Source organism: Haliotis rubra, unplaced genomic scaffold (assembly GCF_003918875.1).
Source record: "Haliotis rubra isolate DU_JTF1 unplaced genomic scaffold, ASM391887v1 Scf37, whole genome shotgun sequence".
In the NCBI taxonomy this organism is placed as follows: Eukaryota; Metazoa; Mollusca; class Gastropoda; order Lepetellida; family Haliotidae; genus Haliotis; species Haliotis rubra.
In genome coordinates, this window is record NW_025767046.1 from 2,951,756 (window position 1) to 2,968,456 (window position 16,701).

General features: G+C 40.0%; 1 protein-coding gene and 1 long non-coding RNA gene across 2 annotated transcripts in view; one reads left to right on the forward strand and one right to left on the reverse strand.

The window, feature by feature from the left end:
- Nucleotides 1–16,701, forward strand: part of LOC124285876 — a 124,392-nt gene that overhangs the window by 36,975 nt on the left and 70,716 nt on the right. The window lies entirely within an intron of this gene.
- Nucleotides 1,047–15,850, reverse strand: LOC124285877. The gene is made up of 3 exons (XR_006900895.1): nucleotides 15,836–15,850; nucleotides 15,224–15,225; nucleotides 1,047–1,128 (listed from the first exon to the last, which is right to left on the reverse strand). It is a non-coding gene; the product is annotated as an uncharacterized LOC124285877 (long non-coding RNA).

Genomic DNA, 16,701 nt, shown 5'->3' on the forward strand with positions numbered 1-16,701 from the left:
CGGTGGATTTGTGTTCGACGTCGCGTATCAAACCTATTCTGACGGTATTGTACATATATACCCGCCCATATCATTACACTACCGACCCAAACACTGTCCACTTCCTGTATGCAGTTCCGAGCATAACCTTCCCCACGACGTCTGTACTGAGAAGCTAAAACTGTGACTCGTCAGTGAACCAATTATAGCTGTTGTGGCCATACTCTGTGACCTTGACACATTGACGTTGCAGCCGACGATGCTTACCAGTGAGAAAGTTCCTTACTGTCTAGGCTTAAATCCAACGCAATCATGGCATCCCTATAGCTGTAGAGATGGCTGTTGTGAGTCTATCACGTAAGTGACAAACATGTATGGACTTGCCCCGCAGCAGTCGGTCGATGGCGTTGGTGCGCTGGGCTTCTGTCAGTCGTGGCATGCTTTCACTTTTCACTTGCTGTACGACTGTGATAACAGACAACCGTCACCCCATCTTTTTCATAGCCGAACAATTATGTTGCACGTTCATTCCATGTTGGCGTGTTCCCCGCCACGCTCCCGCGTGGTTGCGTTTTTGCGTTTCGCCGACCTTTTCGGTATTTTTGGCCATGCTGTATTCTACCTAAATCCCGATGCATACAGACATAGGAAATGCATATTTAGTATCCATCCGTCCGTGCAATTTCTTCTTTTCCGGAGCAGAACTTTAAAACCGTCCAATGTTGGCATATAGATAGGTCTGGTGGTGAACTGGTGCTTTTTGGTAGTTTCTGAATAAAATCATTTTTGCGTTTCCAAGGCAACAAGTTTGACTTAGACTGAAATTGGTGGTAGTGCTCCTTTCCGGAACAGAACTTTGGTTTAGTTTAAAACCGTTCAATGCTCTCCTTTCACTTTGTGGGTATTCAAGAACCTAATGACATGAATCAACAGTATCAACATTCCTGAGGTACATCAAACCGTGGAAGCACTCAGGCAGTCTGTTGTTGATACAAGCATGCTAGTATATGAATAGTTAACATATATATTATGTTTTCGTTAGATAAATGTGAAGAACAATGTAACATTTGACATAGTCATAACTAGTTGACACAATCATGAAGAGTATTATACAATTGCGGGGGGATATTGATGACTTGCCTTCTTGTTCTTCTTCTTTGGTAGGGGCGGTGGGGTAGCCAAGTGGGTAAAGCGTTGGCTCATCACGCCGAAGACCCGGGTTCAATTCCCCACATGGGTACAATGTGTGAAGCCCATTTCTGGTGTCCCCCGTCGTGATGTTGCTGGAATATTGCTAAAAGCGGCGTAAAACTAAACTCGCTCGCTCGCTCTTCTTTGGTACCATTCACGCTATCATTCACTTTGCCTGAAACCTCCATTCCCTCTACAACTCCCGCTTGCATTTTGTCTATCACTGATGCATTTATTCACTCCATCTTTCGTTTTATTCTAGATTCATTCAATCGATCACGACACGCTTACCATTCACTATTTCGTTTACTTATCACTCACTCTATCACACACTCAGCTGTCGAAACACAGCCCAGTATGTTTTATGCATACGTTTGGAACTCGTGTTATTCGGTACGTACACTGTTTCAGTTTCAAATGGATTTACCAGTTTCACAACTCATTGGCACTTACTGAAATAAGTATAACGGAGTGTTTTGACAACACATATAACATACACCCCACTTGACTGATTCATATATAAACATGTAAGCAACAACAGTCTGAACAAAACAGGCAATCTGTAGAATGTTTACAATGTTTGGGTAATTTACAAACTGACTTTATGGAGAAGGTCCTTTTTCTTCAGCAAACCATGCTTATCGCAAGAGGTGACTATTGAGCATGGGCGGATACAGCTTTTTGAGAAGGGGACAGTGCACACTTCATTTCTCACGAGAGCTTCAATGCCCATTTAATAAACTTTCAGGACAAAGGTGTGTGTGTTGGGGTGGGTGGGTGGGTGGTGGGTGTGTGTGTCTCTCTCTCTCTCTCTCTCTCTCTCTCTCTCTCTCTCTCTCTCTCTCTCTCTCTCTCTCTCTCTCTCTCTCTCTCTCTCTCTCTCTCTCTCTCTCTCTCTCTCTCTCTCTCTCTCTCTCTCTCTCTCTCTGGATCCGATTGAACAGTGTGGTTGATGCAGACTAGTCTATTTACAGACCGCCATCATTTAAATAGTGGTGGCAGCTGCGTTGAATAACCAAAGCTGATTTCAAAACTATTGATTTTAAGTTTAAGTTCATTCCAAGGAAAATTTTTTTTTTTATAACATACATTAATTTTATACAGATATTAAAACGTGTACTCTGAAATGGCGAAAGAACGCAATCTAAAATTGACACCATATGGCTCAACAGATAAATCGAACTGGCACCATCTTGCTATTTAAGCACACAACTCACTACCGTCTTACAGTGTACAGTTCTTTGATTAGTCTGAAAAGGGCTCCTCATTTTACCTTAAATTCTTAAATTCTAGTTTGTGTTCTTTGCAAACGTTTCCGTGGATTATCATGTTATGTTCACAAGCAAGTAGAGATGTTCCGCATTTCAAATTTGAATATGTATTTAGTATAAGCAATACTAAATTCAGTGTACATTTAATTAAACACAACGCTAATTGATAATCGTTATCAGTAAACGTGAAAATTGTCCGTAAGATCGGCCAAACACAGAAACAAATACGTTAACTGTAGAAAAATGAAAGTGCTGTGGTATCAACTATAGTCATATGACAGATCCGCTACATTAATATGAAAGAGCCATGGCAAAAACAGATTACCTGTCGTAACATGAAAGAATCATGATATGGCATGAAAGACTAACCACAGTAACATGAAAGAATCACAACAATATGTACCCTATGTGGAATGTGACAGTATCAACCCTATGTGGTATGTGACAATATGAACCCTATGTGGTATGTGACAATATGAACCCTATGTGGTATGTGACAATATGAACCCTATGTGGTATGTGACAATATGAACCCTATGTGGTATGTGACAGTATGAACCCTATGTGGAATGTGACAATATGAACCCTATGTGGTATGTGACAATATGAACCCTATACGGTATGTGACAGTATCAACCCTATGTGGTATGTTACAATATGAACCCTATGTGGTTTGTGACAGTATGAACCCTATGTGGTATGTGACAATATGAACCCTATGTGGTATGTGACAGTATGAACCCTATGTGGTATGTTACAATATGAAACCTATGTGGTATGTGACATTATGAACCCTTTGTGGTATGTGACAGTATATGAACCCTATGTGGTATGTGACAGTATGCACCCTATGTGGTATGTGACAGTATGAACCCTATGTGGTATGTGACAGTATGAACCCTATGTGGTATGTTACAATATGAACCCTATGTGGTTTGTGACAGTATGAACCCTATGTGGTATGTGACAGTATCAACCCTATGTGGTATGTGACAGTATGAACCCTATGTGGTATGTGACAGTATCAACCCTATGTGGTATGTGACAGTATCAACCCTATACGGTATGTGACAGTATGAACCCTATGCGGTATGTGACAGTATGAACCCTATGTGGTATGTGACAGTATGAACCCTATGTGGTATGTGACAGTATGTACCCTATGTGGTATGTGACAGTATGTACCCTATGTGGTATGTGACAGTATGTACCCTATGTGGTATGTGACAGTATGAACCCTATGTGGTATGTGACAGTATGAACCCTATGCGGTATGTGACAGTATGAACCCTATGCGGTATGTGAAAGTATCAATCCTGTGGTGTGTGACAGTATATGAACCCTATGTGGTTTGTGACAGTATGAACCCTATGTGGTGTGTGACAATATGAACCCTATGTGGTATGTGACAGTATGAACCCTATGTGGTATCTTACAATATGAAACCTATGGGGGATGTGACAGTATGCACCCTATGTGGTATGTGACAGTATGAACCCTATGTGGTATGTGACAGTATGAACCCTATGTGGTATGTGACAGTATGAACCCTATGTGGTGTGTGACAGTATGAACCCTATGTGGTATGTTACAATATGAACCCTATGTGGTTTGTGACAGTATGAACCCTATGTGGTGTGTGACAGTATCAACCCTATGTGGTATGTGACAGTATGAACCCTATGTGGTATGTGACAGTATGAACCCTATGTGGTATGTGACAGTATAAACCCTATACGGTATGTGACAGTATGAACCCTATGCGGTATGTGACAGTATGAACCCTATGTGGTATGTGACAGTATGAACCCTATGCGGTATGTGACAGTATGTACCCTATGTGGTATGTGACAGTATGTACCCTATGTGGTATGTGACAGTATGTACCCTATGTGGTATGTGACAGTATGAACCCTATGTGGTATGTGACAGTATGAACCCTATACGGTATGTGACAGTATGAACCCTATGTGGTATGTGACAGTATCAATCCTATGCGGTGTGTGACAGTATGAACCCTATGTGGTATGTGACAGTATCAACCCTATGTGGTATGTGACAATATGAACCCTATGTGGTATGTGACAGTATGAACCCTATGTGTAATGTGACAGTATCAACCCTATGTGGTATGTGACAATATGAACCCTATGTGGTATGTGACAGTATGAACCCTATGTGTGATGCGTTATGTGACAGTATGAACCCTATATGGTATGTGACAGTATGAACCCTATGCGGTATGTGACAGTATGAACCCTATGTGGTATGTGACAGTATGAACCCTATGCGGTATGTGACAGTATGAACCCTATGTGGTATGTGACAGTATCTACCCTATATGGTATGTGACAGTATGAACCCTATGCGGTATGTGACAGTATGAAACCTATGCGGTATGTGACAGTATGAACCCTATGTGGTATGTGACAGTATGAACCCTATACGGTATGTGACAGTATAAACCCTATACGGTATGTGACAATATGAACCCTGTGTGGTGTCTGACAGTATGTACCCTATACGGTATGTGACAGTATGAACCCTATGTGGAATGTGACAGTATGAACCCTATGTGGAATGTGACAGTATGAACCCTATGTGGAATGTGACAGTATGAACCCTATGTGGAATGTGACAGTATGAACCCTATGTGGAATGTGACAGTATCTACCCTATGCGGTATGTGACAGTATGAAACCTATGCGGTATGTGACAGTATGAACCCTATGTGGTATGTGACAGTATGAACCCTATACGGTATGTGACAGTATAAACCCTATACGGTATGTGACAATATGAACCCTGTGTGGTGTCTGACAGTATGTAGTCTATACGGTATGTGACAGTATGAACCCTATGTGGAATGTGACAGTATGAACCCTATGTGGAATGTGACAGTATGAACCCTATGTGGAATGTGACAGTATGAACCCTATGTGGAATGTGACAGTATCTACCCTATGTGGTATGTGACAGTATCAACCCTATGTGGAATGTGACAATATGAACCCTATGTGGTATGTGACAGTATGTACCCTATGTGGTATGTGACAGTATGTACCCTATGTGGTATGTGACAGTATGAACCCTATGTGGTATGTGACAGTATGCACCCTATGTGGTATGTGACAAAATGAACCCTTTGTGGTATGCGACAGTATCAACCCTATGTGGTGTGTGACAGTATGAAGCATATGCACTGACATTTTAAATTCTACCAGTTCCTCTAAAGTGTATTTAATTACTGTTTTTAATTAAATGTTTGACATTAAACGTGAGCGCCACAGTCGTGGTTAATAACAATGGGGAGACAGAAATGAAAAAGACAACGCATCTGTGCATGGTCCTCAACTCGTGTGACATGGACAATCAATCCGGAAAGCGTACGAGTTGTACAAGGTTGTCTGAATATCTCATTGTCGGTAGAAAGACACGTGGAGCGTTATTCCCATGTGGTTATGACTCCCTCACAGCAGACTGAAGCCATCCAACACTCTCAAATCCACGACCCAGTGCGCAAGGATCAAAATACCGATGGAACGTTTACTTTAGCCTTGCTCCAAGGTTGTACTGAGTGCTGAGCCTATTGGTATATAGTAATTCTATCCTTTAAAGAGGCAAGTCTAGATACGCGGACAGTAAGGACACCAGTCCGTCAGAGGAATACTTTCATATTTTATAGAAATTATCATTTAAACTATTTATTATTACCTCAGAGACTTGTATAAGTGTAGGTGTTCACTGACATTTGCCAGAGCGGCTAAAATTGTTTGGGGCCAGGATCCCTTGTATATGGTATACTTATCGTTATAGAATAAGCTAGAGCACTAAAGGCTGGGTCTCCATATGTTTTTGAAATCGCACAACAGCTGCTACCGCGAGATATTTTTTACTGTTATATGTTATGGACAGGAGTTAGATGTGGGTTCGGAATATTCGCAGCACGTCGTCTATTGTGCAGGCATACATGAGTTGCATGACAGACGCGTCCAAACCTAAGGTTAACATGTCTCTCTTTGTCTGGAATATCTGATTGTATTTGAAATTTCAGTCGGCTCATAATACATAGGCAATTAGACAAAGTTTCTAACATTTATAATACCATAAATCCATAAACCCAATAACATCGGAATTTGTTTTAAAAATATGGAAAAAAGTGCAATGAGGTTTAATTTTGAAGTAACACACGAGTTTTGACTTTATATCCTCAGTAAAAACCTATAACATGTTTTACGTCACAATGAAAGCTCCTTGTTAGACCTCGCAAATGAAGGGGAAATGTCGACTAAATCGATGTAGTGTGTCCATCTCGGCTGCTGTATTGCGGGTTGTAGCTCACAACAGCTGGGATTCGATTCTTTACTATCTCCTGTTATATTATGCTCAGAGCGGCGCTAAATAACAAACCAACAAATGTCGGCCAAAACGGCGTGGTATCCAACACACGCACTCACGCATCGAGTGAATTTAGTTTTACGCCGCTTTTAGCAATATTCCAGCAATATCACGGAGGGGAACACCAGAAATGGGCTTTACACGTTGTATTGATGTTGGGAATCGAACCCGGCCCTTCAATTTGACCAGCTAACGCTTTAACCACTAAGCTACCCCGCCGTCCCCTCACACAACGAGATCGGAGATGTTTGCAGTTTTATTGACACCTCACCACATTCACAAGAAATATAAAGACAGAGTCAGTTGTAAGATTCCGAATATATATATGTATCAGGAATAGGTGTTTATGAATGAATATGAAAATAAGATCGTACAAGGTGATGGTAAAAACGTGAGCGTATCCTGCCACAGGACAAGCGTGTGTCCAGGACACCACTTGGATTCGAACCTGCGGCCTCAGACCAGTTGGCATGCGTCCTGCCTCCACACACGCAAAAGGAGCGGTGGGGTAGCCAAGTGGTTAAAGCGTTCGCCCGTCACGCCGAAGACCCGGGTTCGATTCCCCACATGGGTACAATGTGTAAAGCCCATTTCTGGTGTCCCCCGCCGTGATGTTGCTGGAATATTGCTAAAAGCGGCGTAAAATTAAACTCACTCACACATGCAAAAAAAGCCGTTTTATTGCGACCTTTCATTAAATTATCCTGTCCTGTCAACCTGTTACCAAGTACAATTATGACTGTTGATACAGACACTTCCCAGACAAGCATCAAATCCTGAAATGTCAATACGGCATTGGCAACAGCAAAAACTGCTACGTTTGAGAACAACAATGATAACGCATGATGTAAATGATTATTGGTCAGCACCTGGTGCAAGCATTGTTATAGCATCAATATAACGGTACAATGGAAGGGTGGGGGTTACTTATATATGATCAAATCTACATTCATTTGAATGTAACTATCCTTAATGGCACAGCGAGTGAAGTTAAGATGTCAAGATTGAAACTTAAATAAATAGATTTGTGAACGTAATGGCTTTTGTTTCCAGCGGAGGACGTTTTAACGTATATTGAGATAACGCTTCATATATGCTTGTGAAGGATATCTTTGATCTGGAAATTTCCATAATTATGTTCAACACAAACGATATTTTCTCCTTTCCAATATTTCACCTTTACGCCGTTTACTGGTGTCATATTGAGGAAGTGTTCTGGAAACCGAAGAGGGATGTGGGGTGAGTGGTGGACATGGGTATCAGTGGGCGGTACCTGTGGGGTGGGGATGGGGAGAGGGGACACACAGTCTGAGGTGCCAAGTTGTTTTATTGCATTACAGATGTGTGAGTGCCGATATCTTGTATCAGACTAAACAGTTACGAGTTCGCCCTCTTTATGCATTGAGATAGAAGAGATATTAATGCATGGATCACTGTATACCATCGATATGTGAAATATGTATTGTGTGCACTGTAAATAAAAGCAATAAAGTCCTTACCATATTCATGAGACTCGATGCCAAAAGCATAGTTCATTGTACGATTCAAACTATATCAAAAGCATGCGTTTAGGAATCGCTAACAAACAGAGATAACACCAGATGTTTGCGTAAAGGGAACTTATCCTGCTCCGCCGATCACAAATACACTCAAAGGCAAGTTAGGGACCGTTCATAATTTAAAGGGGTGAGGGATGATTTTAAAGGGAGGACATTCAGGGCGGGGTCACTTGCTTTGTACATTAATTACAGTGTGTGTGTGTGTGTGTGTGTGTGTGTGTGTGTGTGTGTGTGTGTGTGTGTGTGTGTGTGTGTGTGTGTGTGTGTGTGTGTGTGTGTGTGTGTGTGTGTGTGTGTGTGTGTGTGTGTGACATTCACATAGTACATGCTTCTCCATACAAATCATCACACACCCCTTGCCATAAATTATGAAAGGTCCCTTATGTGTAGATCAAACACCATTCATGTCTCTGAAACGTCAGATTGGCAATTTCCCTCATGTGTGTCTACATTAAACTTTTTACTGTGGTAATTTGCTTTCTAATCCAAATTTATTTGAAGCCTGCATGAGGAAACACGTTAACAGCATCAACATTGACACGCAACATGTTCGGATTTATTAATGGGAGATCTTTTCAATTTATCTTCCCTTCACTAATCCGCTAGGTGCGCTGATCTGGACGGTCAAACCTTAAACTGACAGCGCATGTCGTATGCGCTATGCGAGTTGTATGTGTTACTATTACACTCAGAGACAGTTAACCAGTATAGCCTTCACCTTCTCCGGTAACGTTCACGCAGGTGCATGGACCCTTGAACGATGATGTATCCACTTGGTACTCTTAACAGTACAGGGTGTTAATTTGCCTTGCTCCAAGGCTGTACTGAATGCTAAGCCAATGGATGTACAGTAATTCTATCCTTTAAAGAGGCAAGTCGGACTGTGCATCTTGACGTCAGTTTGTTAGAGGTATAATGTGTTCTTTTTAATATTCATATTCTGTCAGAAATTATCATTTAAACTTATTTATTACCTGAGCGACTGCAAGGTGTTAATAGTCCGAAGTGGAATTGCTTCCGATGCGTTGTCATGGTTTCCATATAATTCGCAATTAGTTCCAACAGGGCAGTGGGTGCTCGAGATCAGACAACATAAATGGTTAAGATTATTTTGACACCAGAACATGCTGATTACATCAGTGAACCACTGTGGCAGGTGGCTGAACAGCGGGATCCACATGGAGATAACGGTCAATCACCGCAGGGATGCTGACTGAGCAATTTGTACTAACGTTGTAACAGTTGCAACGTATGTAAACAGCATGTGCACAATCACATTAATAACAGTAAGTATACACTGTAAAACCTGGTTAATCCAGACCTCTGAACCCGGAAACACTGTATTTATCTTCCTTTAGAAATTAGAGAGTCAGATAAGAACAAAACTTATGGATGAACAACTTCTTTATTCAGGTGATGCGACGTTTCGATACCCATACCTGCTTGACAACGATACAATAATCTGTATCGAAACGCCACAGCCTCAATAAAGAAGTTGTTCATCGATAAAGTTTGTGCTTATCAGTATTTCACCTCGATATATCGTTTGAGACGAGGGGCGGTGAGGTAGCCTAGTGGGTAGAGGGTTCGTTAGTCACACCGAAGACCCGGGTTCGGTTCCCCACATGGGTACAATGTGTGAAGCCCATTTCTGGTGTCCCCTGCTGTGATATTGCTGGAATATTGCTAAAAGCGACGTAAAACTAAACTCACTTACTCGCTCACTCACTCACTTGAGACGAGTCGTATGGGGATTCAGGGATAGAACCAACCCCTGCTTATCCTAAGAGATGACTTGATTAATCTGGGATGTCAGGCTCGGTGTGCCCTGTGCTGGTCGTAACTTGACTGACTGGGGGACTCGATGCCTCTTTTGATTAACTGTGATCGTGTAGTGGAGTATATGTATATAATCATGAATGAGTGTGCATATAAAATTACAAACGTTAAACTGACATCACTAAACTCATGCACCAGGTACCTCTTCAACTTATGTTCCAACATATTGTTGCAACTTTTGTTGAGTATACATGTATATTGAAAGTATTTGTGAGATATGCACTTAATAGGGGACTGTGCCCCATTATGAAAGCAATGTTTTTATACCTTTGCAAGTACTATGCAAATGATGCTCAACTGCTTGCTACATGCAGGGTCAGTTTCTGTTAATATAACATATTACTTAGTTTTGTTAAAGTTGAGGAGTGGTTGAATGTGGTTTTTCGCCGCTTTTAACAAAATATGGGAATCTCCATGACGAGCTAACGCTATAACCAGTAAATGAGTGTGAAAGAAGTATTTCGTCGCTTTAGCAATATTCCAGCAATATCAGGACGGGGAACACCAGAAATGGGCTTCACACACTGTACATGTGGGGAATCGAACCCGGGTCTTCAGCGTGACGAGCGAAAGCTTTAACCATAAGGCTATCGAATGAACAGCATGTTGCCTCACATTGTAACTGTTTCAATAACCACAGGCTACGATCCATATCATGCCAGCATACACCAACCAAACATTTATGAAATATTTGTTAAAAGCACAGTGTATTCATACCGCCGTCATACAGCTGAAATATTGCTGAGTGCGGCGTTAAAAAAAATAAACACAATAACATATTCTTAGCATTTGTCAACTAGATAATATGCTTACCAGGGTTTATTGATTCTAAGTGTTTTCTTTGCAAATATAATGAAAACGCATAACTCCTTTGTTGAAACCTGAATTCTCCCAAATATTAGGGGTGGGTATTGCGATGTGAAGCATATATTGCGATATGTATTGCATTATATTGCAAGAAGTATTTTTAAACAAAAAAATACTTATAATCGAGTTAATGCTTGATTTATAAAGCAAAAACACAACAAAAGAACTATGCTTGATTTAGCTTCAATAAAAAAATTTAATCAAGACAAAATAAAAATATAAATAATATTTGGCATCAAATGAAAAAAGGAAATATCCGAAGATTTCCGATTGTTACGAAGTTTTCCGAATGCAAGTCAAAATACCGGTTTTCGATCAGCGTATCGCAATGCGTATCGTTTTCATGTCTGAACCGGTAAATACCGGTAAACCGGTTACATTGCGCAGCCCTACCAAATATGAAGCACTGCCGATGTGACCATAAAATTCCTTTTACTGTTCCGTTCCGTGTTATTTACCTATCCAGTCATAGTGTACTTCATACGCTGTTAGAACGCTGGCTGACATGTTAACGTCAGTCCTGTACTGTTCAGCCCACGCACAGTGTTAAACCTTACTCCAAAAATCAACTAAACTATTATTGAGTGCGGCAATAATCAGAAGGTAAACAAACATGCCTTTTAAGACATTTTAGGTTTGTGTTTGTAAGGTTTTTCGTTAACACACGAATCGTTTATGCGGTTTCCATACGTCAGCAATTATCAAGGCATTTATTTACAAGTCATACCTGAAATGCCACTCTGGAGATTAAGAAACTAAGCTACCAGTCATAGACAGATTAACCTGTGTCACTGATCTGTCACAACTAAACACATATATTCCAAGCCAGTGTTGTGTTTATGCATAATCTAGAGCCCTAAAGATTATATATCCTTGTGTACACACACTGGTAAGTACGTACATACATACATACATACATACATACATACATACATACATACATACATACATACATACATACATACATACATACATACATACATACATACATACATACATACATACATACATACATACATACATACATACATACATACATACATACATACATACATACATACATACATACATCACACGAATGATCCATACGGTCGCCGACCTCCATGACACCAATAAACTGAGCATATGATCATTACAAGTATTAACTGCTTACTGAGCTGGCAACGGGAATAATCAGCCACGAGCATCTATCAAACCATCAAATATATTCCCTGGGGCCAACATGACAAGGTGATGAAATATGACTCACTGAATGTCAGCGATGACACCAGGTGTTGGCGAAAGCATGTCCTGCTTTCCCGGTAGCATCCGCCACTTGCAATTTGCATAATTGTTAGTAGTTTGGTGCCTCAGCCTACAATCTGAACCAGGCAATGCAGTGACTGATATCATGAGCAATAATTTGCAATACTTTAATTTGCTAGTTGGCCATCAGGGCCTCCTGGCACCTGCAGGCTTTAATATCTACAGGCCCTGAATGAAATCTGCAGGCCCATTTTGTTAAAGTCAAACCAATAAAAACAAAATAGACTACACTTTACAAAGTCTCACACTGTTTCTACAAAATCAATTAGCGAAGCCTATGGCACAGAGAGACGTTTTTATTTGTTAAAGACTGGTGTTGACATTCCTATGCGCTAAACGTTGAAATACCAGGAAGTGAAACTGTAAGTTATCGTAACATGGTGGATCATGGATGATTCCAGACCGTTGATAAAGAAGAAAAAACAAGGGAAAAACAAGGGAAAAACAAGGGAAAGAAATAATTTAAAGAAAGGCCACAAGGGCAGATATTTGAAACTGCCGGCCCGATACAATAACAACCGACGCTGGGCCTCCGGGCCGGCGATTATTTCGAACGCTGCGCCAGCGATTAGTCGACGACATCAGCAGTGTGACCGAGTCTGAACTTCCAACAGTTAAAGAGATCCTTTAATTGTAAATAATGATTAGTAGATGAACTGTGATTGTGACGCGAGCGTACGTGTGAAAATGGAAACGAATGAAGTCATGCTACTTTGAAGAAGTAAGTGAGTGAGTATGGTTTTACGCCGCTTTTAGCAATATTCCAGCAATATCACGGCGGGGGACACCAGAAATGGGCTTCACCCCTTTCACCCATGTGGGGAATCGAACCTGGGTCTTCAGCGTGACGGGCGAACGCTTTAACCAATAGGCCCTTTTGAAGGATAGGCTAACGGGTACTAATTTTAATTTTTAATTTTAATAATTTCAATTCATTATAACCGTAGTTTGTTATTGGCCGTTCGACTAAAATATACAAGTGGCCGGGGACCCCAAAATAGTTCGTTATATCCGTCAGTTCCATACAAACGGTACATCTCTTGCATTCAATATAATATAAGGACGGTGGGGTAGCCTAGTGGTTAAAGCGTCCGCTCGTCTCGCTGAAGACATGGGTTCGATTCCCCACATAGGTGCAGTGTGTGAAGCCCATTTCTGGTGCACCCCGCTGGAATATTGCTAAAAGTTGCTAAATATTGCATAAAACCATACTCACTCACTCAGTTACAGTATTAAACGTCAACATCAGATGATAACTTGATTAATTGCCGAAACAGATTCTATTGTGCATAAGAGTTTAAAATGAAAAATATATGACTTGATCAAAGAGAATGGATATCAATCTTGGCACCTGTGATGTCCTGTCCTACCGTACTCAAATTACATAAATGAAAGTGTGCTGCAAGACGGAAATTTGCAGCATCATACTCAAAATAGACATAATTATAACATGTCACTTCATGAAGACTTAATTCAAAGTGAGCAAGATTTGTTAAACTTAAAGTGGATAGGATTTGTTCCAGTAGTTTCAATACAACATTCTTGATTTGTCATCAGCAAATACGCAAAGTGTATGAAAAACGCTGTAGCATAACCAGATCTGTTCCATTAGCTGCATGCAAATTGGAAATAAATTTGCCTCAAGAACTGAGAACTGTGATTTTGAACTTTAAATTGTACCACATGTGAAGGCAAGAAATATGCCGTGTAACTTGAGTAATAATTAACTGTTCCACTGATCTACAAAAAGCAAACAAAGTGGTTCTTGGATTGACACGAATACGATATGTGCCAGAACTGCTAACTTTTCTAGTAGTAGGGCAGATAATGGAAAAATCGTTCACTTTGTGATACAAGCAACACAATTTGCATACATGGTCACTTTGGGACACTTACTGAAAAAAGAACTTTAGCCACTCAAAATTCCAAGATGGCCGCCATTTATATTACACTATCTTTGTTTCAGCTCCTAAAAACATACTTTCTCTGAGATTTTCAACGTATTTGTGTCTCAATGTGTTAATTAAGATATTGTAAATGCTATGTAGCAAAATATGATTGCTTTCAAAACATCTGTTTAAATACGTATGAACAGCGAGTGCGTACTCATAATCACCCAGGCAATCTTTCAGGCACTTTGCATTCTATGATCGGAGAATTCCAAAGAGATTACGTTAACTGTCCGTGAAAATTAAAAACCCAGAATGATCCAGGAAGGGAAATTGGATAACAGCATCTCAACAGCGTTTCTTTTCCAATCACTTTTGTATGTTGTCAGGTTTATATTTTAGTAGAAAGGGTCGAACTTGATGTTATTTTTCAGGCTTGTTAATCACACGCGTACTTTCAGAATTGTGGGAAGCGATTAAAAGTTGTGATCACATATTTGGTATCCCATCTAAATGAACCCTACCCAAACATTTAATGGCACGTATCTTGATCAATATGTCATCACTTAAGTTCTGCTCCAGTACTAATGCTGAACTGCGTTGATTATTGTGCCTTTATTAATCCCAAGAGAAGTATGTCTGGGCCTACCATCAAAGCCTAATATCGCATGGCGTGGACCAGCCCAATTAGGGCCTGCAGTTATTTGATGTGTAGACCTGGGAGCACTTATTTATCAATATACCGTTATGTCTGGGATTGTTTACCAAACTCCCCCTTGATTGCATACGTTTATGTTGTCCGAAATGAGACATGTCTAATTGATTAGTCAGGTAACGGTACTTGAGACAATTATACCCAAATATAGCATTTTATAGCTTTGTACCGGTAGAGTAGGAAATGCTTACTGTAAACACCTTGTGTTACTACTGATTTGTAGTTATTCATTTCTATAAATTTCATCATTAATTTTCCTTTTATGGACAATAGAATCTGTTTCGCGGAATAACCGTGACCGGGTATTCCCAGACCTTGACCTTGGATGTTCATATTTGCCTCCGGGATCGTTATTTCGAATTCGCATGAGCAGGTCGAGAGTTTAACTAAGCAATGTGGTGGTATAAGACAGATGTGTTGATAACGACTTCCCGGGCATTGTATTTCTATTGTATTAGACCCTTGAAAGTCCGGGTTAGAATTGGTCTTCAGTAACCTATGCTTGTCGTAAAAGGCGACTAACGGGATTGTGTGGTCAGACTTGCTGACTTGGCTGACACATGTCATCGTATCCCAGTTGCGTAGATCGATGTTCATGCTGTTGATTCCTGGATTGTCTGGTCTAGACTTGATTATTTACAGACCGCCGCCATATAGCTGGAATATTGCTGACTCACTCATTCATTCACCCTCAAATTGAAGACGGTGACTGACAAGGCTATAAAATGTTTTCCTGGAAATCTGTAGACCTTTGCACGGCCATAAGATAAATCAGTGTACAGCATCTTTAGGGATAACTAATTCCGGAGTGCGGCATAAAACTACACTCACTCACTCTATTGTATTATTATTGTATAACAAGTACATGTCAATAGGTTAACCTAAATGCAGGTACATTCAATTATATTAGCTCAAGGACAACAATTCATCATTTTTTCAGTTCATTGAAAATGATGCCTGTGTCAACTCCATGTATTAATCAATACTTCAAGCCTTAAACAGCAAGATATATCCTTTGCAGGATTTCTCATGTTGCTTAAGGAAATATGGTGTATTTCAATGACAAATGATAAATTTGGTTGTTTTACTAGGAAATGGCATCTCTTAGATACCGTACTCTGACATTTTATTTTAGCACATATGCAATTTGACTTACTCAAACTAATGTATTTACTACAGTTATAACTGTAGCTCCTATTTATCAATACATGTATATGTACACCCTCATATGTGTAACTATACAATTTTGTACTAACTTGATGATGTAACTGTCAACACATGCCACTCTTCTGTCTGTACATGCAACTTCAAACGGATTTTTTTTAAAAGATATAAAAAACAACTCCATTTATATTGAACTTGGAAGTGAAATAAATTTGTCATATGAGAGATAAACCATTCAACGTACAATATCAACTGTAACCACTCATCGAGAATGAACTGTTCGTCTTACGCGATCTTTCGCGGGCTTGTCAACTTAATAACATCTGCAGTTTATTAAAAAAATTAGATTCGTTACAAACGGTTATACCTTAAATCAGATTTCGTTACCTTGAGTGAATACATTTTTGGAAAGTATTAATGATTAGGTACATGAAATTTAACATAAGGTTCAGTCACTCTTGAAACTTTACGATTTTAACACAATTTTCGTATTGCGTTATATTAAATTGTTATTTGAAAGGGAA